At 36.1% G+C, this 27,701-nt stretch overlaps 1 protein-coding gene across 15 annotated transcripts in view; it reads left to right on the forward strand.

Annotated features, from left to right (window-relative positions):
* The window catches only part of MBD5 (methyl-CpG binding domain protein 5), a 509,020-nt gene that overhangs the window by 212,808 nt on the left and 268,511 nt on the right, over positions 1-27,701 (forward strand). For all 15 annotated transcript variants that reach the window (XR_013401821.1, XM_077956507.1, XM_077956512.1 and 12 more), the window contains 1 exon segment: positions 14,861-15,011. The gene's annotated coding sequence lies outside the window, so the exon portion shown is untranslated.

Here is a 27,701-nt window from a genome sequence, read left to right on the forward strand (position 1 = left end):
ATTACTGCCTTTAACATTAACTCTGTGACCTTCTGGATGAGAGGCCAACAAATTTTTTCTGCAAATGGCCAGATGGTAATATTTTAGGACTTGAGAGCCAGGTCTTTGTGGATCTACTCAACTTGGCTTTTGTAGTGTGAAAGCAGCCATAGGCAATACATAAATAAGGATGGCGGTGTTTCAACTGTATTTATAGACACCGAAACTTGAATTTTATGTAACTTTTTGCTGTCAAATATCTTTCCTCTTTTAAGATTTTTTGAACCATTTAAAAATGTAAAACCACTCTCACAGGCAATATAAAAACAGGTAGCAGATTGTACTTACTCCATGGGCTGAAGTTTGCCAATTTCTGCACTAAATGGTTAAATTCATTAGTTGGAAAAATCTACTTTTGTAATTCATTCATAAATTTCCCCAGTATCACATCTATCATACCACCCCGAAGTTCTTGCTAATGTGAGCTTATGCCTGATAACGAAAAGTGTTCAAGTTGTTACCAGTAGCTCCTATATGACCCATGTTATGTTGCTTCTCTGCCCCATGTCACAAGTAGATTATGGAAGTAAATAAAAAGAAATTTCAACGCTGTCTGCTGTGAAACTTGTCTTTGCTTGTGATGATGTAATGTAGTATAAAGGAAATAAAACCAGGAGATGTGAAAACTAGGCTACATTCCTGGTTCTACCACTAATCAAAATGGTCAAGTTTGGTGAGCCTCTAAGGCTCCATTTTCTCACCTGCCCATCCTGACAGAATATTAAGAAGTTATAATAGCACATATGAAATTACTGGTAAGGTAACCTTAGCATTGCTATTTATCTTTTTTTTTTTTTTTTTTTTTTTTTTTTGAGACAGAGTCTTGCTCTGTCGCCCAGGCTGGGGTGCAGTGGCCGGATCTCAGCTCACTGCAAGCTCCGCCTCCCGGGTTTAGACCATTCTCCTGCCTCAGCCTCCCGAGTAGCTGGGACTACAGGCGCCCGCCACCTCGCCCGGCTAGTTTTTAGTATTTTTTAGTAGAGACGGGGTTTCACCGTGTTACCCAGGATGGTCTCGATCTCCTGACCTCGTGATCCGCCCGTCTCGGCCTCCCAAAGTGCTGAGATTACAGGCTTGAGCCACCGCGCCCGGCTGCTATTTATCTTTATTGTCACTGTGGTAGTTAGTAGTTGTACTTTATTACTGTTCTTAAACTTGACTATGGCAGGGCTCCCTTCATATGTTAATATATCACTTAAAACTAGATATAGGTTAAGGATTGCACATTAATTTCCTCCAAGCATTTTGTGTTTCTTACCCTCACATTTTAAACTGTTCTAATCTCATTGTGGTACTTGTGCCAGGTTCATTACTAACAGTATTGTGAAATTTTATATTCTGCATATTCTTTCTTACCACTACTCTGTGAGGGCAAAGACTGTCTGTTTTGTCCCTGCTATGTCGCCAGCACCCAAAATAGTGTCTGGAATATATTTGAGCACTTCTGAGTAAATCAGTGACATAAATAATCCCATATGTTCACTTGCCTTGCATTATCAAAAGGAGTAAACAAAGCTCAATAGAAGTAAAATGTTTTAATGCATAAAATACATAAGATTACAAAGGATATCTACTTTATTCAGTTTCACTGATATATAGTTTATCCACAGACTCCTTGCGGGCCCATGGACCCTGTTTTTTTATTTGTTTGTTTTTTGTTTTTTTGGTTTTTTTGAGTGGGCGGGTTGTGGGCGGGGTTTTTTTTTTTTTTTTTTTTTTTTTGAGACAAGGTCTTAGTCTGTCACCCTGGCACTGTTATATCTCAATGCAGCCTGGAACTCCAGGTCTCAAGTGATCCTTCCACCTCAGCCTTCCAAATAGCTAGGAATGCAGGTGTGCAGCATCATGCCTGGCTAAATTTTTTAAATTATATTTTTGTAGAAACAAAGTCTTGCTATGTCGCTGATCTCAAACTCCTGGCTTCAAGTGATTTTCCCACCTTAGCCTCCCAAAGTGCCAGAATTTCAGGCATAATCCACCATGCCCAGCCAGACCTTGGTTTTTGAAAATATGGAAGAATTTTTAACAAATATCAGGGGACACATTGTCCATAACTATAAATTGCAAAACTACTTTGATAGGATATAAAATAAATGCAAGCTTTATTTGGTCTTGTCTTTAAGAAATCCTCCCTCTGCACTTTTAAATTATAACAGAAAAAAGCAATGGATTTTTTAAACTTGTTTTGGTTAAATTTCTTAAGATTACAGGAAGAAAAACAAATTTTGGCAAGCTTATACAAAAAGGGTATTTTCTGGGGAAATGCTGGAGTTTCTTATGCAATTGACAGGTGGGAAGGAAGGGAACAAAGATAGCTCTGGGGACAGTAGCTTTCTCCAGAGTGGAGCCAATGATAGAGGTGCCCAGTTATGGGTCCAAATTTGAAAATATTAGTGGCAAAACCTGGGCTGATCAAGCTTAGATCACAGATGCATGCCTCAATTGGTCAGCCAGAGCCAGAGAAGAATCTGCAGTAGATCTGTTAGCAGTAAGGGCCATTATTTGGTATGGGAATGAGCTGGGAAACTACCCCAAGAGCTGTCTATAATGTAGTTCTTATTAATCTGACTCCGGAAAGCAGTGCATTTATTTTATATTATTGATGTCTCAAGATAAAATACATTTTACTCCAAATTGCAAGACAGGTTTGTCCATTTACATATAGACAATATAGACAAAATTATGAATTTTAATATGTGCCAGATTACTCACTAGCATATTAATACATAATTTAATATCATACAATATAGCCAGTATAGTGTAGTGACAATATAGCATGGGACTTAAGAGTATAAGCCTTTGACCAGACTTGCATGGCTTAATATCCTAGCCCTAACACTTAACTAGCTGTGCAGAGTTTGTGCAAGTTTCTCAATCTCTGCCCCTCATTTTCATTACCTGAAAAAAACAGAAGGAGGTTGCCACAATACAAACAACCAGAAAATCTCTCTGGTGTACCACAGTAAGCATTTAGTTCTTCCACAGAAGTTTGTGTGTAAGCTGGATAGGTCTCATCCAGGCTGGGCTCACCTGGACTTGGTTCTTGGTAGAGGGTAAGTCTAGGTTTGTATCACATATCTCTCATCTTCCTTGGATCAACAGATACCTGAGGCATTTTTTTTTTCTTTTTTTTTTGTCAGTATGAAGAGCAGGATTGCAAGGGAACAGGCTACTCTGCATAAGCATATTTCAAAGTTCTACCTAGGTAATGTCTGCTATTATTCAGTTAGCTAAGAGAAGTTACATAGCCAAGCTCCAAGTCAAAGCACAGAGAGGTGCACACTTTCTGTGGAGGTATGATGGTGAAACAGATGGCAATCTACTGTACCACAGGAGATAATACAGTCATGCATCGCTTAATGACAGGAGTACTTTCTGTATTGTTAGGCAATTTCCTCATTGTGTGAACAGCATAGAGTGTACCTACACAAATCTAGATGGTATAGCCTACTAGATATTTACCCTATAGGGTATAGCCTATTGCTCCTAGGTTACAACCTGTACAGCATATTACTGTACTGAATACTGTAGAGAATTACAGCATAATGGTATTTGTCTATCTAAACAAAAAAGGTACAATAAAAGTAAGATATAAAAGATAAAAACTGGTACATCTGTATAGAGGATTTACCACGAATGGAGCGTGCGGGACTGGAAGTTGCTCTGGGTGAGTCAGTGAGTGAGTAGTGAGTGAATGCAAAGGCCTAGGACATTACTGTATACTACTGTAGATATTACAAATAATGTAGACTTAGGCTACACTAAATTTATTTTTAAAGTTTTTTTCTACAATAATAAATTAACCTTAGTTTATTGTAACTTTTACTTTATAAACTTTAAATTGTGTAACTTCTTGATGCTTTTATAATAACACTTGGCTTAAAACACAAAGCACAATCATGTTGTACAACTGTGCAAAAATATTCTCTATCCTTATCCTATAAGCTTGTTTCTATTAATGTTTATTTTCTTTTTAACTTTTTGGTTAAAAACTAACACACAAGCACACACATTAGGCTAGGCTTACCCAGAGTTGGGATCGTCAATATCACTTTCCTGTACCTCCATACCTTGTCTCACTGGAAGGATCTCAGGGGCAGTAACCCACATGGAGCTGTCATCTGCTGTGATAACCTTACTTTCTTCTGGAATACCTCCTGAAGGACCTGCCTGAGACTGTTTTACAGTTAACTTTTTTTTTTTAATAAGTAGAAGGAGTACACTCTACTATAACAATTAAAACATATAGTAAATACTAGGCAATAGGAATTTTTCGAATTATGGGAGCACTGTGATATATGCAGTCGATAGGTGACCAAAACAACATTATACAGCACATGACTAATAAGAGAGTTGTAAGGTTAATGTATGTGAAAAGCTTAAAGTAGTTTCTGGTGCATAGAAAATGTTCAATAAACAGTTGCTATTATTAGGCATACAGAAACACACAAAAATTCAGTATTGTGTAACTGTTACATAAAATACATATTTGGCGAATGTGTCACTAAGTGACACTTTTTGCTATCCTAAGCAAAAAAAACAAAACTGGGGATATCACATTACGTAACTTCACATTATCCTACAAAGCTATAGGAACATTTAAACAAACAAACATGCTTAAATTTAATTGAAAAGCTAGTGTGAGCCAACTTCTAGGATAGTCAAATATTATCCAATTATTTACTGTTAGCAGAATCAGAGAACGGCTGAAGATCACCAAGTTTTATCCACTCATTTGACAGATAATGAATCGAGCCAAAATGGTGAGATATTTAAGTCAAAGAGGAAGAAGTGGATGAATGGAGGATGGATAGGTGAATAATAAATAGGCAAATAGTTAATAGAAAAAGGAAAGGGATGAAATCAACCTAGATCTCTAGAACTCTAGTTGAGAACTCTTCCCACTATATTACACAGACCAGGTGTTGTTTCCTGTAGTTTATATACTGTTTATCACATTTTTTCTCTCCTTCTGCCTTTCAATGAGCCTTAAAAGGAGAAATAATTTTAATAATATTTTTAAAAGTTCAACTATTGCTTCAATTGAGAGATGACTGTAGGACAGGATTTACTTAAAATGTAAAACTAACAAAGCTAATCCTTACAGAGGCCTTCATTTGTCCACTTAACTAATATTTGTTCAGTCATTATTATCTGTTAGGCACTGGACTACAGAGCAAAAACAAAACAAATCTTTGTTCTTGTGAACATGCATTATGTGGAAGAGACAAGCAATTAACAAATTAATTAGTAGTATGTTCCACAATCCCTTATCTGCAATTCTAAAATCAAAAAGCTTGGGAAACTGGAAAATTTGACAACTCGAATAGTGGTAAAAGCTGAATCAGACTCATTTAGTAGTAAAGCTGATATGAGACTAGTCATAGTCTTTTTTATTTTTTATCTTAATTTTTGTGGGTACTTATGTGTATATATTTGTAGGATATATGAAATGTTTTGATACAGGCATGCAACATGTAACAATCACATCATGTAAAATGGGGTATTCATCACCTCAAGCTTTTATCTTTTGTGTTACAAACAATCCAATTATACTTTTAGGTTTTTTTCTAAGATATCTTGTTATAAACAATTTTTACTTATTTTTAAATATACAAAATTACTATTAACTATAGTCACCCTGTTGTGCTATCAAACACTAGGACTTAATTCATTCTTTTGGGGAGTTTTGTACCCGTTAACCATCCCCACTTACCCCCCGACCCTCCATCTACCCTTCCCAACATCTGGTAACCATGCTTCTATTCTCTATCTCCATGAGTTCAATAGTTCTGATTTTTAGATCTCACACATAAGTGAAAACGTGCTTTGTCTTTCTGTCCCTGGCTTAACTTAGCATAATGACCTCCAGTTCTATTCATGTTGTTGCAGATGACAACATCTTATTCTTTTTGATGGCTGAATAGTACTTTATTGTGTATCATTACCGCACTTTGTTTTATTCATCTGTTGATGAACACTTAGGTTGCTTCCAAATTTTGGCTATTGTGAGCAGTGCTGCAACAAACATGGGATTGCAGATAGCTCTTCGATGTGCTGATTTCCTTTCTTTTGGGTATATACCCAGCAGTGAGATTACTGAATCACGTGGTAGCTCTATTTTTAGGTTTTTGAGGAACCTCTAACTGTTCTCCATAGTGCTTTTAGTAATTTACATTCCTACCAAGAGTGGGGTTCCCTTTTTACCACATCCTTGCCAGCATTTGTTATTATTGCCTTTCTTTTAACTAAAAGCCATTTTAACTGAGGTGAGATGATATCTCATTGTAGTTTGGATTTGCATTTCTCTGATTATCAGTAATGTTGAGCACTTTTTCATATGCCTGTTTGCCATTTCCATGGCTTCTTTTGAGAAATATTTATTCAAATCTTTTGCCCATTTTTAAATCAGATTATCAGATTTTTTCCCACAGAGTTGAGCTCCTTGTATATTCTGGCTATTAACCCCTTGTCCAATGGGTAGTTTACAAATATTTTCTCTGATTCTTTGTGTTGCCTCTTCACTTTGTTGTTTCCTTTGGTGTGCAGCAACTTCTTAACTTGATATGATCCCATTTGTCTATTTTTGTTTTGATTGCCTGTGCTTGTAGGGTATTACTCAATAAATTTTTGTTCGGACCCATGTCTTGGAGATTTTTCCCCAGTGTTTTCTTGTAGTAAATTTATAAATTGAGGGTCTTATATTTAAATATTTAATGTATTTCTATGTGATGTTTCTATATGGCTTGAAATAGTGGTCTAATTTCATTCTTCTGCATGTAGATATTCATTTTCCCCAGCACCATTTTTGAAGACTGTCTTTTCCACAGTGTATGTTCTTGGCATGTTTGTTGAAAATGAATTTACTGTAGGTGTGTGAATTTGTTTCTGGGTTCTCTATTCTGTTCCATTGGTCTATATGTGTGTTTTTATGCCAATACCATGCTGTTTTGGTTATTATAGCTCTGTAGTATAATTTGAAGTCAGGTAATGTGATTTTCTCAGTTTTGTTCTTTTTGCTTAGAATAGCTTTGACTATTTTGAATTTTTTGTGGTTCCATATAAATTTTACAAAATTTATGTGTGTGTATTTGAAGAATGTCATTGGTATTTTGATAGGGATAGCACTGAATCTGTAAATTGCACTGGGCAGTATGGACATTTTAATAATATTGATTCTTCCAATCCATGGACATGGAGTATCTTTCTGGTTTCTTTTGATGTCCTCTTCAATTTCTTTCATCAGCATTTTATAATTTTCACCATAGAGATCTTTCACTTCTTTCATTAAGTTAGTTCCTAGGTATTTGTGGCTACTGTAAATAGGATTCCTTTTTTAATTTATTTTTCAGATTGTTCACTGTTGCATTTTGAAATGCTACTGTTTTTTGTATGTGGATTTTATATCCTGCAACTTTACTAAATTTGTTTATCAGTTTGAATAGTTGTGTGTGTGTGTGTGTGTGTGTGTGTGTGTGTGTAGTCTTTCATTTTTTCCAAGTATGATATTATGTCATCTGCAAACAAGGATAATTTGACTTCTTTCCTTCCAATTTAGATGCCCCTTATTTCTTTCTCTTGTCTGATTTTCTAGCTAGGACTTCCAGTATTATGTGGAGTAACAGTGGTAAAAGTGGCCATCCTTTTCATCTTCCAGATCTTATACAAAAGGCTTTCAGTTTTTCCACATTCAGTATAATACTAGCTGTGAGTCTGTCATATATGGTTTTTCTGATGCTAATGTATATTCTATATCCAGTTTTTAAGGGTGTATTATAAAGGAGTGTTGAATTTTATCAACTGCTTTTTCACCATCAATTGAAGTGATCATATGGTTTTTGTCTTTCATTCTATTGATATGGTGTGTCACATTGATTAATTTGTTTATATTGAACCATCCTTGCATCCCAGGGATAAATCCCACCTGATCATGATGAATAATCTTTCTAATGTACTGTTGAATTTGGTTTGCTAGTATTTTGTTGAGGATTTTTGCATCAATATTCATCAAAAATACTGATCTGTGATTTTTGTTTTTTAATGTGTATTTGTCTATTTTTGATATAAGGGTAATACTGGACTTATAGAATAAGTTTGGAAGTATTCCCTTTTCTGTTTTTTGGAGTAGTTAGATTAGTATTGGTATTCGTTTTTTAAATATTTGGTAGAATTCAGCAGTGAAGCCATCAGTTTCTGGACTTTTCTTTACTGGGAGACTTTTTAATACAGCTTCAATCTCATTACTTGATACTGGTTTGTTCAGGTTTTGGATTTCTTATGGTCTAATCTTGGTAGGTTGTATTTTTCTAGGAATTTGTCCATTTCTTCTAGATTTTCCAATTTATTGGTATATGGTTGCTCATAGTAGCAATTAATGATCATTTGAATTTCTGTGGTATCATTTGTAATGTCTCCATCTTCATCTCTGACTTTATTTATTTGGATCTTCTCTCTTTTTTTCCTAGTCTGGCCAAAAGTTTGTTAATTTTGCTTAACTTTTTAAAAAACTATCTTGTTTATTTCAATTTTATTTATTTCTGCTCTGATCTTTATTTATTTTTTCTTTCACTTATTTAGGGTTTGGTTTGCTCTTGCTTTTCTAGTTCTTTAAGATGCATTTTTTGGTTGTTTATTTGAAGGTTTTCTTATTTTTTGATATCGGCACTTATGGCCATAAACTTCCCTCTTAGTACTACTTTTGCTATATTCCATAGGTTTTGCTTGTTGTGTTTCCATTATCATTTGTTTCAATAGATGTTTCAATTTTCTTTTTGATTTCTTCATTGACCCACTGGTCATTCAGGAGCATACATACAAATACATACATTTCCATGTATTTGTACAGTTTCCAAAATTCCTCTTGTTATTGATTACGAGTTTTATTCCACTTTGGTCAGAGAAGATGCTTGATATTATTTTACTTTTTTGAATGTTTTAAGACTTGTTTTGTGACCTAATGTCTTCCCTTGAGAATCATCCATGTGCTGAGGAAAAAAGTGTGTATTCTGCAGCCATTGGATGAACTGTTCTGTAAATGTCTATTAGGTCTATCTGGACTATAGTGTAGATTGTCCAGTGTTGCTTTGTTGCTTTGTTGATTTTTCCATCTGGACAATCTGTTCTATCTGATGCTGAAAGTGTGGTGATGAAGCCTCTAGCTTTCTTTTTTGTTGTTGTTTTTTAGTAGAGATGTGGTTTCACCATGTTGCCCAGGCTGGTCTCGAACTCCTGAGCTCAGACAATCCGCCTGCCTTGGCCTCCCAAAGTGCTAGGATTACAGGCGTGAGCCACTGCACCTGGCTGCCTCTAGCTATTAGTGTATTGGGGCTCATCTCTCTCTTTAGCTCTAATAGTATTTGCTTTATAAATCTGGGTGTGTCAGTGTTGGGTGCATATGTATTTAAAATTGTGGGTTTTATTTTTTCTGAATTGACCCCTTTTATCATAATATAGTGACCAGTTTTGTCTCTCTTATAGTTTTTGACTATAAATCTATTTTTTCTGATAAAAGTATGGCTACTCCTGCTCTTTTGGTTTCCATTGGTATGGAATATTTTTTTCCATCCCACTGCTTTCAGTCTATGTGTATATTTATAGGTGAAGTGTATTTCTCATAGGCAACAGATCACTGGGTCTTGTCTTTTTTGTATCCATTCAGCAACTCAGTGTCTTTTGATTCCAGAGGTTAGTCCACTTATAGTCAGTGTCTTTATTGGTAAGTAAGGACTTACTCCTGGCGTTTTGTTATTTGTTTTCTGGTTATTTTGTGGTCTTGTTTCCTTCCTGTCTTCCCTTCAGTGAAGGTGATTTTCTTGGGTCTTGCTTTTTATGTTTTGTGTATTAGTTGTATGTTTTTTTGGTTTGAGGTTACCATGAGGTTTGCAAATACTACCTTATAACCCATCATTTTAAGCTGATAACAACTTAACACTGTTTACATAAACAAACAAAAAACTGATAAACACTCTATGCCTTAACTTCATCTCCCTGTTGTTTTGACTTTTTGTTGTTTCCATTTATATTTTATTGTATTGTTTATGTCTTGAAAACTTGTTATGGTTTTTTATTGGTTAATTGTTTAGTTTTTCTATTTAAGATAGGAGTAGTCTACACACCACAGTTACAGTGTTATGATATTCTGTGTTTTCCTGTGTACTTGCTATTACCAGTGAGTTTTGTACTTTCCATGATTTATTGCTTATTAATGTCCTTTTCTTTCTGATCAAAATACTCCCTTTAGCATTTCTTGCAGAAAGTTCTGGTGTTGATAAAATCCCTAAGCTTTTGTTTGTCTGGGAAAGCCTTTATTTCTTATTCATGTTTGAAGGATATTTTCACCGAATATACTATTCTAAAGTAAAAGATTTTTCCTTCAGCACTTTAATTATGTCATGCCATTCTTCTCTCCTGGCCTGTGAAGTTTGCACTGAAAATTCTGCTGTCAGACATATTGGAGCTCCATTGTATGCAATTTCTTTTTTCTTGCTGCTTAGGATCCTTTCTTTATCCTTGACCTTTGGGAGTTCAATTATTAAATGCTTTGGGGTAGTCTTCTTTGGGTTAATTCTGCATGGTGTTCTATAACCTTCTTGTACTTGGATATTGATATCTTTTATAGGTTTGGGAAATTCTCTGTTATTATTCATTTGAGTAAGCTTTCTGCCCCTATCTCTTTCTGTACCTTCTCTTTAAGGCCAATAACTCTTAGATTTGCCATTTTGAGGCTATTTTCTAGCCTGCTTTGCTTCATTGTTTTTTCTTTTCCTTTTCTTTTTTCTTTTTTCTTTTTTGTCTTTTCTGTGTATTTTCAAACAGCCTGTCTTCACACTCACTAATTCTTTATTCTGCTTGATTACGTCTGCTATTAAAGGACTTTGATGCATTTTTCAGTATGACAAATTGCATTTTTCAGCTCCAGAATTTCTGCTTGATTCTTTCTAATTATTTCAATCTCTTTGTTAAGTTAATCAGATAGAATTCTGAATTCCTTCTCTATATTATCTTGAATTTCTTTGAGTTTCCTCAACACAGCTATTTTGAATTATCTGTCTGAGAAGTCACATATCTCTGTTTCTCGAGAATTGGTCCCTGGTGCCTTATTTATTTCATTTGGTGAGGTCATGTTTTTCAGGATGGTGTTGATCCTAGTAGATGTTCTTTGATGTCTGGGCATTTAAGTGTTAAGTATTTACTGTAGTCTTCACTTTCTGGACTTACTTATAGCTGTCCTTCTTGGGAAGGCTTTCCAGATATTCAGAAGGACTTGATTGTTGTGATCTAAGTGTTGTGATCTAAGCTGTATCTGCTTTAGGGGCACCCGAAGCCTGGTAATGCTGTAGTTCTTACAGACTCATAAAGGTACTGCCTTGATGGTCCTGGACAACATCCAGAAGGATTCTCTGGATTACCAGGCATAGACTCTTGTTCTGTTTCCTCACGTTCTCCAAATGAATGGAGTCCGTCTGTCCCACTCCACCCCTGTCTCTGTCTCTGCCTCTTTCTCTGTTCTAGGCCATCTGGAGCTGGGGATATTGTGACATAAGCACCTCTGTGGCCATCACCACTAAAACTGTACTGGGTCAGACCTGAAGCCAGCACAGCACTGGGTCTCACCTGAGGCTTGCTGTAACCACTTCCTGGCTTCAGCCTGTGTTCACTCAAGGCTTTGGTGCTCTGCAATCTGCAGGTGACAAAGCCAGCCATGCCTGTATCCTTCACTTCAGAGTGGCAGGTTCCCCCAGGCCCCGGGCATGTCCAGAGATGCCATTCAGGAGCCAGGGACTAGAGTAAAAAATCTTAGAAGTCTACCTGGTATTCTATTGTACTGTGGCTGAGCTGGCACTGAACTCAAAAGACGTAGTCCTCCCCACTCTTCCCTCCCCTATTTAAAAGCAGAGGAGCCTCACCCTGTGGCTCCCGCTACCACATTCCATGCGGATTACTGTACCACTGATGTTCCCTTAAGGCCCAAGGGCTCTTCAGTCAGCTTGTGTTGAATGCTGCCTGGCCTGAGACTCACCCTTCAGAGCAGCACGTTCTCCTCTGACCCAGAGCAGGTCCAGAAATTCTATTCGATAGCCAAGTCCTGGAACCTAGGACCCCAAGAACCTGCTTGGTGCTCTAACCCCTGTGACTGAGCTGGTAACTAAGGTACAAAACAAAGTTCCCTCTGCTTTTCCCTTTGATTTTCTCAAGTAGAAGGAGTCTCACCCTGTACCCACCACAACTAGGAATGTGCTTAGTCTCACCTGAAGCCAACAAGTCTCACAGTCTCACCCAAGCCCCTCAATGTAGTTCCTGGGTATTACTGCTGGTTGTTTAGGGCCCAAGGTCTCTTCAGTTAGAAGGTGATGAATGCTACCAGGACTGGGTTCTTTCCTTCAAGGCAGCAGGTTGCCTTCTGGCCCAGGTTGTATCTAGAAATGTCATTCAGTAGCAGGATCTGGAAAGGGGGCTTCATAACTCTAACTGGTGCCCTACCCAACTGTGGCTGAGCTGGTATCCAAGATCCCAGACAGAGTCCTCTTTATTCTTCCATCTTCTTTCCTCAAGTGGAGTGGATGGGTCTTTTTCAGAGCCACGAGCTGTACAGCCTGTGGTTAGGAGGAGGTGATGCCAACACTCCCTTCCCCACCCTGGCTGGTGTCTCAGTAAGTCCCATTCCCCCGCTCCCCCAGTCCACTGTCTCTGGCCCAAGTTCAACACTAGGACTTGCCTTGGAGTTGAAGTCCTTATGGCCTAGCCTGCCTTTCCAGTTTATTTTGGGCTCCAGAACACTTTAGCCTGCACTGATGAGTCTTGCAGGGACTCAAGTTTGGACCACTGGGATCAGCGATTCCTTTCTGGCTAAACAGGCCCGGTTAAAATGCTCGCTTTTTGGATGGACATCAGCTGCGTTTGGTCTAGTTTTGTTTTCTGTTATAATAGGGCAGCACTGAGCTCAGTGCCTCATAAATGCTACACTCTCTCTCTCTCCAGCACACCAAACATTCTCCACACCATGCTTCTGCTGCCGGAGAGGTGGCATCAGCTATTTGAGACTGTTTTTCCTGTTCGGTGCCTCATGTAGTGATAGGAAGTTAAAGCCACGTACTGTGAGTGCTCACCTGATTTTTGAGTCTTATGAATATGCTTTTTTTGATAGTTGTTGAATTGATGTCCTTGCTTGGGGGGACAATCAGTGGAGATTTCTATTCTGCCATCTTGCTCTGCCCCTAGTTATAGTCTTTAAAAAATCTCACTTAGAATGAATATATGTTTTACTGCAAGGTTATTAACGTTTTTGACTTCAGGGTGCCTTCCCAGACCTCTTGGATGGGAGGGGAGAAGAGTAGGAGATGTTGCATAATTATAGTACATGTACTATATTACCTTAAAAATACCAAAAATACTTAATTCCAAATGACATCTGGCTTCACCGGGATGGTGGGGCTACATAATATCTAGGAATTATAAATACTGTGAATGGAAATGAAGCAGGTATGGATATAGAGAATAAGGGCCAATGGCGAAAAGGGTAAAAGTCAGAGGCGGAGGTTTTTTAGCTAGACTGGTGAGAGAATCCTCTCTGGGAAGTGATATTTGAGTAGAAACATTCCAGGAACTTTCAAGGAAAAAGAGTGTTTTAGTCAGTGGGAACGGACATGTGGTTATCTAAAGAGACATTCCAATCTAAGAGAAGACAAAGGTCAAAGACTTAAATCAAGAGCGTGCTTAGCATGTGTGAAGAACATGAAAGCCACTAAGGCTATAGAATACGAAACAGAGGAAGAGTCATCAGATAGGCTTTCAGAAAGGTAACCAGGATCCAAGTCCTTGCCTTAGATGTTATGGAAAGTCTTTGGGGAATTTTGAACAAGGGAGTCTGAAATTCAGTTTTCTTTTTAAAACTGTCATTCTGTTTCTCTATAGATAATTTTTAAAAATCACTCGACTTTTGTGGATAGTAGAGTAGTAGATGTTTGCAGTGGTGAGGATTGGAAAAGATAAGTGATCATGACAGTGGATAAAACTCAGAAATTTGATGATGTGTGATCATATGGATACTTTTTTTTTTTTTCAAGAAAGCATCTCGCTGTTACCTAGTTGGAGTGCAATGGCATGATTGTAGTGCATTGCAGCTTCGACCTCCTGGCCTCAAGTGATCCTCCTGGTTGAGGCTCCCGAGTAGCTAGGACTATAGGCATGCAACACCATATCTCACTTTTTGTTTCTTTCTTTCTTTTTTTTTTTTTTTTTTGGTAGAGACATAGTCTCACTATGTTGCCAACACTGTATAGATACTTTTTAATAAAATAATGTCCTAGTTATATTTTAACAAAATAATATCTTTTAGGTATCTGTTGAGTGAATGGTGTGCTATGAATTGATAATCTAAATATTATGCTATCATGTTTTTTGGGTTTTGTTCTAGATTTTTCCCTAAGTATTAGGGCTAAGAAATGAGCTTGGTCATTATAGTGCTCTTACCAGCCTGCCTCTCTTTTCTCAAAGAGGGAAAGAGCCCCCAAACTTGGAGTAAAAAGAACTGTTTTCTTATGTCCGATCTGCCACTAACTGACTATAACATGGTTTATTTAACCTCTTTTGATTTTGGTTTTCTATACTGTAAAGTGGATTGAATTACCTGATTGATAATAGCTCTGTTTGAATCTTCAGTCTTAAATTTAACAAGCCCTTTCTGTTAGATTCTACAATTCTATGATTTTTAAATGAGACTGCATAAAAATCTCAAAACTTCCTTAAATGTGAATGTAAAAGAATACGGAATAACTGGATGTGTTCAAAATTGGTAAATTTACCCTGGTATCCTTTTTAACAGGACCAAGAAAATAAATACCAGAAATCAACAAGAGCACAGACTGTTTCCCTTCATCAATCCATAGAACCCTAATACTTCTTTAGTTCCATCAAACACAGAGGAATGACCACCATGGCAGATGGCGACAGAGGATGTCAACAATTTTTTGGAGGCAAGCAATGAAATATTTCTACTATAAGTTTTCTGTTATTAATCATGTAGAAGCAAGTAGAATTATATTGGGTTTTAGTTTAAAATGAAAAGCCTTATTTACTGTAGGAATTTGTGTATGCATAGCTATTTCTTTATTTTCTTTTTTTCCTCTTTTAACACCCATGCATGTCAGAAGTTACATTAAGATGCATTTGCCCTTACCTCCAGAGTAACAGATAGAATAAGACTATCTTAAATCCTTAAATACAGAACAAGGACTTAAATAACCAAAATTAAGTACCTATATTTGAACACAGGACTTTTTCACATCTATCTTGGACACATATATAACTGTAAGTACTAAATAAAATTAGAAATTAGAATTATTTTAATTATTTTCTATTTATTTTAGAGTTGTTCATACTATTTGTGAATTTTATGTAGTTAAAGGTATCCCAGCATTTTTCCTCCCTTTTCTTTAACAGCTAATATAAAGTGCTCCAAAATCTTGGGAAGCCATCCCTTTACAACTCTCACAGCTTTACATTTTGTGAAAATTCCATATCAAAATATTTACTTGAACTTTTAGTTAATTCTATGACAGCTCCTATTGCTCCCAAAAGAGCATTTGGGCAAGGATTGTGGATCACAATGCCACCTTCAAATTTCAAATTAATTACATTACCTTTAAAAGAAAAGCTTGCTTGGAAAGAAATTCACCATATATATTTTTAAATGTATAAGGAATCTGGCTTTTCTTCATTCATGAAAAATAAAGACTTAAGTAGATGAAAATAAAGTGAAATAAAAATATACACTTTAAAAAATTTAAGTAGAATTCTCTAAAATGTAATCTTTCAAGGGATTTTATACAAAGAAACTATATATATGCTTAGAATTTTTTATTTAGTGTTAATTCAACTCATCAGCCTAAGGTCATCCATAAAAACATGTCTGCTTTTAAGTTTCACATAAGAGGAATGCTTTCTCTAGATAAAGAAGAAGATAAATGTTTAAAAATCCCAGTGTAGAGATTCTGAGTTTTCTTTCAGTAACTAGAGTCAAAATTAATTCTTGCTTTTCTGTTGGGGAAAATTTCATCTAATTACATTCAATTTATTCTGCAACTTTTTGGACAGCAAATCCTGATCACCAAAGAAAAAGCAGCTGTGTTGCCCTTGCCTCACAATTATAACAATAGTATTATTATGCAGTCACCAGAGTTTATGGAACCATGAAGTGGTTATATCCACTGGCTGTTTTCTGACAGAGACACACCTAAACCTTTCTGAATTGCTGATAATGTATGCCTTCTATTTGTAAGGATCTTCAAAGAAATAGATTCCACTGCTTCCTTCAGCAAGCCAATTTAGTATAACAGCTCTCAGAAGCAGAAAATTCTTTCTTATAACCCTTTATGCACTTTCATCAACTGTTTCTAAAACTCATTTTCCTAGAATTGCATTTTAAATATTATTTAAATATTTTCTTAGTTTGGTGTAATTCACTTAAGTATTTTTTAAAACTACTAAAAATTGACCATTGTTTAATTAGTAGAAATATTCCTATAAACCATGCTTCCTCATAAGCAGTGTACATTTCTCCCTCAGTATCTGCAGGGGATTGACTCCAGAACCCCCTATGAATACCAAAAGCCAGGGATGTTCAAGTCCTTTATATGAAACGGTGCAGTTTTTGCATATAACTCACACATATCCTCCTTATACTTTAAATCATCTCTATATTACTTATACTACCGAATACAACCTAAATTCTAGGTAAATAGCTGTTATATTTTTTTACTCTGCTTATTTTTTATTGTTGTCATGTTATTTTTATTGTCTTTTTTCTGAATATATTTGATCCAAGATTGCTTGAATTTTTAGATGCAAAACTTGTGAATACCGAAGACTGACTATACTATCAAATTTCTTTTTCTTACGTTCCCTTTTCTAACTCATCCACATACATCTTATTTTGAACTTCAGTTATTCAGTTATTCAGACTGTATCAATGGTATATAGCTTTAACTTATTAACAATTAAGCCCTTTGTTCTTTATTAATTTCATTCTATTTGTGACCAAGTAATTAATAAGCCATAGATATTTATAATTCTAATCCCAGGTGCTATTTCATTTATTTTCCACATTTTTAGGGAAAGTTATACTGGTAAAAACTTTTAGAGGTTAGAAAGGCAGTTGAACATAGCAGGTATGATTTATAAGAATGCTACAGGAATACCTCAGAGATATTGCATGTTTGGTTCCAGACTACCACAATAAAGCAAGCCACACATTTTTTTCCCAGTGCATATACAAGTTATCTTTGCACTATACTATAATCTATTCAGTGTGTAATTGCATTATGTCTTTAAAAAACAATGCACATTTCTTAATTTTAAAATAGTTTTCTAAAAATGGGGGGATGCTTTGGGGGGTTGGGGGGCAGGGTCTCACTCTCTCTTCCAAGCTGGAGTCCAGTGGTGCAATCATGGCTCACTGCTGCCTTGACTTCCTGGACTCAAGTGATTCTCCCACCTCAGCCTCTGAAATAGGTGGGAATACAGGCATGCACTATCACACCAGGCTAATTGTTATATTTTTTTGTAGAGACAGGGTTTTGCCCTGTTGCCCAGACTGGTCTTGAACTCCTGAGCTCAAGCGATCTGCCTGCCTTGGCCTCCCAAAATACCGGGATTACAGGCATAAGCCACACATGCTGGCCTCCTTTTGATAGTGAAATGTCTTACCTGGATGTTGATGGTTGCTAACTGGTCACAGTGACCAGTCAGCAGCCATCAACATCCAGGCAAGACCCTTTATTGTGGCTGAAGATTGGGATGGCTATGGCAATATATTGAAATAAGACAGCAAAGAATATTGCCACATCAATTGACTTGACAAAGTAAATTGGTTTTCAGTTTACTTTGCCCAGATCTGTCAGAGTATTCGCTATCTGTATTTGTAAGGCAGATACTATTTGTAAGGCAGATACAGCCTTACAAAATACATTTCTTAAGTAGTCTTGAAAGTCAATGGGCTTTTCAAGTTAGAAGAGTTGATCCATGGGCTACAGAAGGAATGTTATGTTACCAAGCATAAGAACAGCATGAATCTCCTTGTATATCTTAATCACAGCTCTTGGGTGACTAGGTATACTGTTAGTGAGTAGTAAGTTTTCCAAAGGAGTATTTTTTTTTTTTTTTTTTCTGAGCAGTAGGTCTCAACAGCAAGCTTAAAATAGTCAGCAAATCATGCTGCAAACAGATGTCCTCTAGGCTTTGTTGTTTCATTTACAGAGCACAGGCAGAGTAGATTTAGCATAATTCTTAAGGGCGCTGAATTATTTGAATGGTAAATGAACATTGGCTGGAACCTAAAGTCACCAACTGCATTAGTCTCTAACAAGAGAATCAGTGGCTCCTCTGAAGCTTTGAAGTGGGGCATTGACTTTTCCTCTAGTTATGAAAATCCCAGGTGGCATCTTCTTCCAATTGAAGGCTCTTTTATCTACACTGAAAATCTGTTATTTAGCATAGCCACCTTCATCAGTGATTTTAGCTAGGGCTTCTAGATAACTTGCTGCAGCTTCTCCATCAGTGTTTGCTGCTTCACTTTGCACTTCTATGTTGTATAGACAGCTTCTTTCCTTAAACCTCATGAATCAACTTGCTCTGCTAGTGTCAAACCTTTCTTCTGCAGCTTCCTCACCTCTCTCAGCCTTCATAGAACTGAAAAGAGTTAGGGCCTTTCTCTGGATTCAGCTTTGGCTTAAAGAAATATTGTAGTCAGTTTGATCTTCTATCCAGACCTCTAAAAGTTTGTCTGTATCAGCAACAAGGCTGTTTTTCTTTCTTATCATTTGTGTATTCACTGGAATAGCACTTTTAACTTGCTTCAAGAGCTTTTCCTTTGCATTCACAATTTGGCTAACTGTTGGACGCCAAGAGGCCTGGCTTTCAACTTGTCTTGGCTTTTGACATGTCTTCCTTATTGTGCTTCATTCTTTCTAGCCTTTGATTTGAACTGAGAGACATGTGACTCTTCCTTTCATGTGAACACTTAGAGGCAATTATAGGTTATTACTTAGCCTCATTTCAGTATTGTATTTTGGGGGATTGGGAGCCCAAGGAGAGGGAGAGAGACAGGGAAACAGCCAGGCAGTGGAGTATTCAGAACACACAACATTGATCAGTTAAGTTTGCCCTCTTATATTGGGGCAGTTCGTGATGCCCCAAAACAGTTACAGTGGAAACATCAAAGATCACTGATCACAGATCACCATAACAGATATTATAATGAAAAAGTTTGAAATATGGTGACAGTTATGAAAATGTGACTCAGAGTTATGAAGTGAGCACATGCTGTGTGTGAAAACGGCAATGATGGACTTGCTCAGTGCAGAGCTGTCATAAAACTTCCATTTGCAAAGCACAATAAAGCAAAGCACAATAAAATGAGGTATGCCTACATACAAGAACACAAATCGACAGACCTGCATAAGGCTGATTTATTAACCACAACCATGCATTCTACCAGCTGTGTGACCACGGGCAAATTGTTGATTTTTTTCACCCCCAATTTGTAAGTCTTTAAAATTTGAGTGCTAATAATAATGTAATGTGGGGATTAAATGGAATAGATAATATAAGTAATAAGCTTAGGTTCTTAGCACTGCATAACATGTAATTCAATAAACAGATGACATAGTTATCCCACTCTGCAAAATAATTGAAAACAGGTTTCTTCATAGCAAGCTCAATTCTTAAAAAAGAACAATGATTCTTTTTATGCCAAACTTGTTTTACATCACTATATCTGTTTTACTGCTGCTAAATTTTGTTCACATTGAAATGTCCAAACAAGCAGTTTAAAGTTCATGTTTAAAACTATGAAAATGTGATTTATCCAGAAACCACATTAGAAAAATTATACCAACAGTTATTAACCTGAGTCTCATAGAAACTGTGTACATTCCAAATTTTGTTTAAAAATGTAGACAGCATGGACTGTTCTAAAATTTTAACTGAAGTCAACCACTATTATTTGGAGAAATATTCCATTTATAGGACAGAGTGATTTGAGGAATCTTCTTGGGATTAAATCTCTTTTATGTATATGTTGATCAGATGTTTATTTGGTCTGAAAAACTGATTCAATATTTCCACTGGAAAAACAAAAAGAAACAGATAATTTTGTTCTATTAATATTAGTGTTCTGGGTCTACTGTAACAAATTACCATAAATTATGTAGCTTAAAATAACAAAAGTTTATTCTCTCACAGTTCTGGAGTCTAGAAGTCCAAAACTAAGATGTTGGCAGAGCCTTGCTTTTTGAAGGCTGGTGGGGAGAATTTGTTCCTTTTGCTTGGCTCTGGGGTTGCCAGCAATTTTTGGCATTCCATGACTTGTAGACATATTACTTCAATCTTTGTGTTCATCATCACGTGGCATTCTCCCTGTGTGTCTGTTTCTCTTCTGCTCTTCTTATAAGGATTGGATTAGGGCCTACCCTAATTCAGTATGACCTCATCTTAATTACATCTATAAAGACTGTATTTCCCAATAAGTTCACATTCATAGGTACTAGAGGTTAGGACTTCAACATATCTTTGGGGGAACATATACATGTATATATATGATAGAGTATACATAGAGTATATAGATATAGATTTATAACTGGGAATAGAATTAGAAAAGAAAAATGAATTTTGAAAACAAATTTCTTTTGTTCAGCCTCTGAAAAGAGGTTATTTCACTTGTGATAAGACATGATCTATGACTAGATCTACATGTTTTGCTTAGTAATATTTGACACCACCATTTCTTAGACATCGACAGTTCCTCGATCATTCATTTTTCCTATCTACTCTCTAGCTTTATTTATTAAAATTTAAAGCAATAGCTATCATTTTGCTTGCTTTGTTTACTTGATGTCAGAGTTCAAACAATAGGTTTACAGATTCAAGACCACAGGATACAAACTACATGCATCAACAAATGAAATGCCCTACGACTTTAGAGATGGTATACCATTTATATTTATAATCATACTTATAGTTATACTTTGTAAATGAACTTAGGTCAGATTTCCTTTTCCATATTCGCTTAAACCAGGGCCACCTTTTATTATTATGGGTAAGAAATTAAGAGAAATTGTTGACATTTATGGGTAATGTTTATGGATAAGGCTTATGGGTTATATTATGGGTAAGAAACTAAGAAAAATTATTGACATTTCAAAATGAACAAGTTTATTTTATTTACTTACACAAACACACACACACACACACACACACACACACACACACACACACGTATATTGAGATAGGGTCTTGCATTGTAACCCAGGCTAGAGTGCAGTGGAATGAACGTGGCTCAGTGCAGCCTTAACCTCCTGGGCTCAAGTGATCCTCCCATATCAGCCTCCTGAGTAGCTAGGACCACAGCTGCACGCTACCATGCCCAGCTAATTTTTGGATTTTTTGTGGAAACGGGATCTTGCCCATTCATCCCATTACTGGGTATATACCAAAAGGATTCTAAATCACGCTGCTATAAAGACACATGCACACGTATGTTATTTCGGCACTATTCACAATAGCAAAGGCTTGGAACCAACCCAAATGTCCATCAATGATAGACTGGATTAAGAAAACTTGGCACATATACTCCATGGAATACTATGCAGCCATTAAAAAAAGATGAGTTCATGTCCTTCATAGGGACATGGATGAAGCTGGAAACCATCATTCTGAGCAAACTATCGCGAGGACAGAAAACCAAGCACCGCATGTTCTCATTCATAGGTGGAAATTAAACAATGAGAACACTTGGACACAGGGTGAGGAACACCACACCGCAAAGCCTGTTGTGGGGTGGGAGGAGGAGGGAGGGATAGCATTAGGAGATATACCTAACATAAATGACAAGTTAATGGGTGCAGCACACCAACATGGCATATGTATACATGTGTAACAACCTGCATGTTGTGCACATGTACCCTAGAACTTAAAGTATAAAAAGAAGAAAAAAAGAAAGAAACGGGTCTTGCCATGTTTCTCAGGCTGGTCTCGAACGCTTGGGTTCAAGCAATCCTCTTATTTCAGCCACCCAAAGTGCTGGGATTATAGGCATGAGCCACTGCACCCAACCTCATTATGAATTGTTAACATTAATTCAATGGCTTATTCTAGTAAAGCTCATTCTAGTGAAGGCTCTTTCTAATCATTACTACATTTTTAGTATTACGTCTTCTTTTTGGTCATGTCCCATATAGTATTCAGGCAATTGTCACAGATATTTCATGTAATAAAACTTACACAGAACTATTCTTTAGAAATTTCTCTGTTTCTTCAAGTTCACTGGCTGGTTTCTCTGCCATGTCCAATGTGCTGTTAAGCCTATCCAGTGAATTTTTCATTTTGATACTATACTTTTTAGTTTCATAATTTGCATGTGATGCTTTTGGAAAATATTTGTTATGGTAAAATATATATAATATAAAATTTTATCCATTTTTAGGTATACTTGGTTCTTTTTTATTGGTTTTATTTCTCTGCTGAAATGCTATTTAGGCATTTATTATGATTATCTTTTTCTTTATGTTCTCAGTAATAGCTGCCATAAGGTACATGTATGAATCATCTCAGAGTCTGTTCCATTGGCTGCTTTTTCTGTGGACTTTGGTTTGTATTTTTCTGTTTCGTTACATTTCTAAGAAATTTTTTATTGTATATTAGATGTAGATGACACACTGTAGAGACTCTAGATTCTGTTATCTTCTTCTGAAGAGTATTGACCTTTTTCCTAACAGTTAAATCAGTAGCTGCTCACATTTATCTAGTGAAGGTTTGGTTTGATGTTTTGTTAGAGAGTGGATCTATTTTGGTTTTGTTCGTAATCCTTGGGTGACTTCCTTAGTGTAGGGATATAATATTTACTCCTAAAACGTGGTCCTTTATGGATTTCTGTGGAAAGCCTGAGGTGTTATAATCTGCTTTTATTTGATGGGATTCAAACTTGAAACTCTTTGTCTCATGTAACGGGCAGTAGAAGAAATCCTTATTTTTGCTTTCCAGCTGTTACTTTCCATTGGGTTTTTGGAGTCTTCCCCATGCATGCATGTACAGTTTAGGTGCCAGCTTAGGTAGGAATTGATATATAAATATTGTATACTCCTCCTCTGTATTTTCTTCCTTTCTGGACTCCCCCTCCCCAACCCTCGATTTTCAGCCATTCTCTCAACCCTGAATTCTGCCCTCTGATACCTCAAGCAAGTAAGACTGTGGCTTTCTGCTTAAGTTCTACTTGCTCATATACCATTGTACCTCAGGAGAGCCATATAAATGTAGAATTATATGTTGCCCAGTGATGTTATCTTCTTTCAAGGGTCAAATCCTCACTCTTTCTATTTCTGCCTACATTTGGTCACTCTGTAGTATGTCTTCAAATAATTGTGTTTTGCTTATTGGCTTTAGTATTTTTTCACAGTTTATGGTTGTTATCAACGGGAGAATTAGTGTGATTTAAGTTACTTGGCATTACTTGAATTGGAATTACTGGGTCTTTTCACTTTCATACTTACCTGTTTGCTTTATTATTTCATCTCATCATTAGTGTAGTCACTTTGACCTAGGTTTGATTCCTGGTTCTGCTGTTTATTACTGTGTTACTTCAAACTTCTGATCTTCAGTGTTCCTGTATGTAAAGTGGAAATGATCATATGTATCTCAGAGTTGCTTTAGAATATTAAATGTGAAAATATACGTAAAGCCTGTGACACGTAACATAGAAGTTAATTTACACCTGTAAATGCTACTTCCCTTTATTACCATAATTATTTTATAAGGTTGGAAGGTCAAATATTACTATGTAGGATGAATTGCTTAAGATCTTACTACTAGATACCAGAAGTATGGTTTAATTATATTAAATATATAAGGTAAATTTATGCCTACCAGTGATTCATTTCTGCTATATATATATATATATTCATTTCTATATTATTACATCAAGAAGAATTACCTGCGATTTTGAGGAAAAATAGAAAAACAAGGGTTAATAACAGTAAGGCATTATCGCATGCCAGTGTTCTGGGCTGTGTCCTTTTTCTCTTCTGGGTACACTTAAAGCCAGCCCACTGTCAGGTTGCCAGAAGATATTACTGCAGTATTTCTTTTCTATCAAAGAAGAACGAGTCCAAGGAAGTTTGTGATTTTAGAGCCAGACGGAATTTGCAGTGAGAAATCAGGCCCAGTGAAATAAATACGTGTGTATGTGATCAGTGAAGAATATATTAAAAAATATACCACTATATAATGAGCTATTCTATCGTCAGAGTTTCCTTATGACTAAAATATGAATGAGTTGTACCCTTGCTAAACACGTAATTTTAGAAACTGCGTATTGAATGGTCTTTGCCACGAACGAGTAGTTAACATAAGTGTCTGTCCTGCCTATTAGAATCATGTTTTGAATGTGTGTATGTATAGATTGTTTTGTGTTATTTTTAAGCAATGCATAGGATTTTATGTGTGGATTTCAAAAACATTTTGCTATAGTGGAAGTAATATTAAGGTGAAGATAACAGGGGAAACTGGTTGAGGTTGCTCTGTAAGCATTATTACAGTTGCCATTCACATTTGTGCCTGTTCAAATAGAAACCCATCAATCATGTAAACTTAGGGCCAGATTCTGATCTCTAATGCACAGCATGAATTGCCACATATCTTTTTTCCACCAAAAAAAAAAAAAAAAAAAAGTGCTCAGTCACATCTGAGATTAAAATCTGTCCTTTCAAATTGATTTTATTTTTATCTAGACTAAGAAGCAAAGTATAGTGTCAGTCCTGTCAGGATGTGATTTTTTTTTTACATATAATTCTTACAGAATCAAGTGTTTATGTATTTCTGTAATCATAATAGCTCTGAGAAATATAGAAAAATTATTGTTGTACTTTTTAAAATGGAATCTTTTTATCCCCACGTGATCACATGTGCTAATGTGGATTGTAGGGAAAAGCTGTATTATTAAAAATAAATTACCTAAGGTTATAATATATGAAATGCAAACAAAACCTGTTTACATAGATTATTCTGTTTATAAGAATATATTTTATATTTTCCATTAAAATTTAACAATCGTATTCAACCTTACCAATAAAGTAAAATATTTAAAATAATAAAGTTACCTTGTTTTGGCACTTGTGTGAGGGTTTTTTTAAAAGTTGTGAGATAATTGACAAAAGTTGGAAGATAACATTTTTATTTGAATTTTTTCTTATCCAAGGAAAATTAGTTCAATTTATGTATATTTTTATATTTAGCTGTGTATATTGAAAGCTTCTTATGACCAAAGCACCAGGCTAGACCTTTTTTGGGGACCCAAAAAGATGAATCTGATATCACCCTGCCTCAAAGAAGCATATGGTTTAGTAGGACAAACAAAAGCACACATATCACACATAGATAAGTATAGAGTGGAGAAACTTTCAGACTGTACTTCTCAGCACTATGATTCTATAGAAGAATCTGGGTATGTGCCATTTTTTGGTATGTATTTCTGAATTACAAGTGATCTTTAAGGGAACCTAGCATAGTGCCTGGAACATAATAGGTGTTCAAAAATGTTGAAAGAGTGGGCGAATATTCTCTAGTGCCTGGGATAAGACAACATGCTAGATGTAATGTGAGCCTATGTATGTGTGTTAACTGTCTCTGCTGGAAAACAAGGTATTTTCGAGTTAAACTGATTTTATCTGGCTTTCACCATTTTGTAGAACAAAATAGGCAAATTATTTCTTCGAACTCCAGTTTCTTCATCTGTAAAGTGTGATGACAATACCTATCTTATAAGTTTGTTATGAAGAGTGAATGAGATAATGTGTATAAAGCTTATATTTTTATGGTGGCTATAAGAGTTTAGGTTAGAAATTAGTGTTACAGTTACTATTACTATTATTTTTACTAATAAAGAGTGGGTAAAAGTACCACATTATGAGACAGTAGTTAAACCATAACATTGACTTTGCATGTCTGTAAGAAGCAGAATTTTTATTTCGAATGGGTAGCCCTTCATTCAATCTTTATTATGTGATTTTTTTAAATTAAGGAAATATGTCATTAGCTTTAAAATTAACATTATTTTACTTTGTACTGTATCATTTTGTCTTTGTATATTGAAAACTCAAATAAATACTTAGGAATTAGTATTTACTTTTTAAAAATGTATTCATTCAACAAATATTTACTAAGTGCTATTTGCCGAGCATTGTAGTGGGCACTGATGACAAAGCAATGAACAAGGCTGACAAAGTCTCTGCCCTCAGAAAGTTTACGTTTTCTGTTTCATTTGTAATGGCCCTGGATTTGCAGATCTGGCCCTTCAAAACTGGTTCACAGATTGTTAACGGTGTCCTAAACAGTGTGCTTGAGATGTAGGGAGTAGTTATCATAGGAGTGAGACATGTGAGGTTTTTTTTCCTGTGACCCATGAATCATAATCAGGCCAGATACCAAGTGTAAAAAGTTACTACATTCAAGCCCACATTCCTGGAAGTTATATGTAATTGTTCTCCTTTGTCATCTTAAAGTAAAGATAAATTTTAGAGCATGCTTTACAAAATTATGAGGGCCTAGGTACAAATGAATAACAGAGTTAGGTAAGGAAGGCACATGATCACTATTAAATCTAACTTGTTAGCAGTATTTTACTTCAAAGTTGGGCACTGTGGCTCACGCCTATAATCCCAGCAGTTTGGAAGACCGAGGCAGGAGGATGGCTTGAGTTTAGGATTCAAAACCAGCCTAGGAAACATAGTGATACCCTGTCTCTACAAAAATTTTATTTTTATTTTTTGAGACAGAGTCTCGCACTGTCACCCAGGCTGGAGTGCAGTGGCACTATCTCGGCTCACTGCAACCTCTACCTCCCGGGTTCAAGCGATTCTCCTGCCTCAGCCTCCCGAGTAGCTGAGATTGCAGGCGCCCGCCACCATGCCCAGCTATTTTTTTTGTATTTTTCATAAAGACAAGGCAAAAAAAACCTTTTTTTTTTAATTAGCTGAGTGTGGTGGTGCGTGCCGGCTTGTGCCTGTGGTCCTAGCTATTCAGGAGGCTGCAGTGGGAAGACGGGTTGAGCCCTGGAGGCTGAGGCTGCAGTGAGTTCTGATGGTGCCACTGCATTCCATCCTGGGTGACAGAGTGAAACCCTGTTTCAAAAAATATATGTCTATATATATTACTTTCAGTATAAAGAATTAAGTTTCTTTTTATCTTTTGAGTATTAGAAAACCTTGGGCTTTGGGCTGGTACCTAGATTCACAGTTATTTTCTGTTTGGAAATTTTATTCTATCTCCCCCTCCATTAATCACCTTATAGCTAACTTTACCGGTTAAAACATTCTACTAAGCAGAATAGACTATCACTTCTAATTTTCTATGCTTTCCTGTTTGTTTACATCAGACATTAAGTAAACTAAGAGTATACAGTTTTGTTGCTAATTTAATTTCTTACTAATAGGAGAATTTGGGCAAGTTCATCTTTTTTTCCTTCACTGTAAAGTATAGATGATAACGTTTAACTGATTGGTATGTGATTCAGATTTCAAAATGAAAATGAAGTCGTAGGATACATGAGATTTCATGTAGTTATTATTGGCAAGAAGAGAGATAATGATTAATGATAGAAATTGCTGTTAATTGAGCAT

This window comes from Macaca mulatta, chromosome 12 (assembly GCF_049350105.2).
Source record: "Macaca mulatta isolate MMU2019108-1 chromosome 12, T2T-MMU8v2.0, whole genome shotgun sequence".
NCBI classification, from domain to species: domain Eukaryota; kingdom Metazoa; phylum Chordata; class Mammalia; order Primates; family Cercopithecidae; genus Macaca; species Macaca mulatta.